Source organism: Triticum dicoccoides, chromosome 2A (genome assembly GCF_002162155.2).
Source record: "Triticum dicoccoides isolate Atlit2015 ecotype Zavitan chromosome 2A, WEW_v2.0, whole genome shotgun sequence".
NCBI lineage: Eukaryota > Viridiplantae > Streptophyta > Magnoliopsida > Poales > Poaceae > Triticum > Triticum dicoccoides.
This window is the reverse complement of record NC_041382.1, coordinates 76,327,334-76,330,590: the sequence shown is the minus strand read 5'-3', so window position 1 is coordinate 76,330,590 and position 3,257 is coordinate 76,327,334.

The following is a 3,257-nucleotide window of genomic DNA, read 5'->3' as shown; positions in this document are numbered from 1 at the left end:
GCGCGGCGCGAGCGGCGGCGGCGGCGCTGGCGGCTGGGGCGGCTCAGGGCTGGGGCTAGGGTTCCTCCCCGGGGGGGCTGGGTCGGCTTTTAAAGCCTGCCGGGCCAGAGTCCTATCCGGACACGGCCCGGTTAGGTCGAGTCCCTTTTTAAAAAAAAACCGCTCAGAAGAAAAATAAAAAGAAATACTAAACGGACTCCAAAAATCCCGAAATAAATTTTCCCTGGCTTCTAAAATCAAGCCCGACAAAGTGAACATTTATTTGGGGGCCTAAATGCAATTTTGAAAAATGCACATTTTTCCTAAATTCAAATAAAACACCGAAAAACTCCGAAATAAAATCTTGTTTGATTTTATTATTAAATCCTCAATATTTCTCTATTTTGGGAAAGTCATTTTATTCCCTCTCTCATATTTTTGTAATAGAAATAATTGATGAGAAAAATAAATAAAATCAAATGATCCTATTCTCAAAATTTGAGAAAACTCAAATATGAAAATAACGAAATCCCCAACTCTCTCCATGGGTCCTTGAGTTGCGTAGGATTTTCTAGGATCAACCAAAATGCAAAAAAATAAAACATGATATGCAATGATGATCTAATGTATAACATTCCAAATTGAAAATTTGGGATGTTACAAACCTACCCCCCTTAAGATGAATCTCGCCCTCGAGATTCGGGTTGGCTAGAAACTAGGTGAGGGTGGTCTTTGAGCAAATCTTCCTCTCACTCCCAGGTGGCTTCATCCTCCGTGTGGTGGCTCCATTGAACCTTGCAAAACTTGATAACCTTGCTGCGAGTAACTCGGTTGGCAAACTCGAGGATCTTAACTGGTTTCTCCTCGTAGGTCAAATCGTTATCCAACTGAATAGTTTCCAAAGGCACTGTATCTCTCAACGGTACGTCAGCCATCTCTGCGTGACACTTCTTTAACTGAGAAACGTGGAACACATCATGTACTCCTGACAATTCTTCGGGCAATTCCAACTTGTAGGCCACTTCTCCCATACGTTCCAAAACTCGATATGGTCCTACAAATCGTGGCGCTAACTTCCCTTTAACTCCAAAACGCTTTGTTCCCCGAAGTGGAGATACTCGAAGATAAGCTCTATCTCCGACTTCGTAAACTGTCTCCTTGCGTTTAGAATCTGCATGACTCTTCTGTCTGGACTGGGCTATCTTGAGCCTATCGCGAATCAATTTCACCTTCTGTTCAGACTCTTTAATCAAGTCAAGTCCAAATAACTGGCGGTCTCCGACTTCGTCCCACGACAGCGGTGTCCTGCACCTCCTTCCGTACAAAGCTTCGAAAGGGGCCATCTTTAGACTGGTTTGATAACTGTTGTTGTAAGAGAACTCTGCATATGGCAAATTATCGTCCCAACTAGATCCGTAATCTAGCGCACAAGCTCTCAGCATATCCTCCAAAATCTGATTTACTCTCTCGGTCTGTCCATTTGTCTGTGGATGAAAAGCTGTACTGAATTCTAGCCTAGTACCCAAGTTTCGTGCAACTGCTTCCAGGACTTTGAGGTAAACTGGGTTCCTCTATCTGATACGATACTCCTCGGAACTCCATGCAGACATACTATTCTGGTCATGTATATCTTTGCCAACTTAGCACTGGTGTAAGTGGTCTTTACTGGGATGAAATGAGCTACTTTCATCAATCGATCAACTACAACCCAAATTGAGTCATAGCCTGAACGAGTCCTGGGCAATCCCATGATAAAATCCATGCCTAACTTATCCCACTTCCAGTCGGGTATCGGCAATGGTTGTAACAATCCTGCTGGCTTCTGATGCTCTGCCTTTACTCTCTGCATACATCACAAACTGCTACATACTCCGCAATATCCTTCTTCATTCCCATCCACCAGAAAATCTCCTTCAAATCCAAATACATCTTCGTATTTCCTGGGTGAATGGAATACGGTGAATCGTGTGCCTCTTGCAAAATCAACTTCCTGACCTCCGGGTTATTGGGCACGTAAACACGGCCTTCAAACCATAGGGTATCGTGCTCATCCTCACGAAATCCTTTAGCTTTTCCTTTGCTCAGTTTCTCCTTTATAGCGGCAATCTCTTTGTCAGTTTTCTGAGCTTCTCTGATTCTATCCATCAAAGTTGACTGAATCTCTAGTGCTGCTACATAGCCTCTCGGAACTATTTCCACACATAGTTCACGAAGATTTTCTGCTAACTCCTTGGGTATCCCTCCCATCATTAACGTATTGACATGGCTCTTACGGCTTAACGCGTCAGCTACTACATTAGCCTTTCCGGGGTGATAGTGCAATTTCATATCATAATCTTTGATAAGCTCCAACCATCTCCTTTGTCTGAGATTCAACTCCTTCTGTGTGAAAATGTACTTCAAACTCTTATGATCCGTGTACACCTCACAATGGTTTCCAATGAGGAAATGTCTCCATGTCTTCAATGCATGCACTACAGCTGCTAACTCCAAATCATGTGTGGCATAATTCAACTCATGGGGCTTCAGTTGCCTTGAGGCATATGAAACAACTCTCCCTTCCTGCATAAGCACTGCTCCAAGTCCTCGACGTGAAGCGTCACAATACACCTCATAATCTTTGGTCTGGTCTGGCAAAATCAACACTGGTGAGGTAACCAAGCGTTTCTTCAACTCCTGAAAACTAGCCTCACACTCCTCCGTCCATATGAACTTGGTATCTTTCTTCAACAACTCCGTCATAGGCTTCGCAATCTTTGAGAAATTCTCAATAAACCTCCGGTAGTATCCTGCGAGTCCAAGAAAACTCCGGATCTCTCCAACTGTTATTGGGGCTTCCCACTTGGTCATGGTTTCAACTTTAGCGGGAACTACTGCTATACCTTCTCCGGATATAACGTGTCCGAGGAATCCTACTTACTTCAACCAAAACTCACATTTGCTGAACTTGGCATATAATTGGTGTTCTTTAAGCTTTCCAAGTACCAAACGCAAATGCTCCTTATGCTCATCTTCATTCTTCGAATACACCAGGATATCATCAATGAACACTACGACGAACTTATCCAAAAACTCCATAAACACTTATTTCATCATGTTCATAAAATAGGCAGGCGCATTAATCAGTCCAAATGACATAACGGTATACTCATACAGCCCATACCTGGTGGTAAAAGCTGTCTTCGGAATATCCTGTTCTCGAATCTTCAACTGGTGGTATCCTGATCGCAGATCGATCTTGGAAAATACCTTAGCTCCTTGCAATCGATCAAACAGAT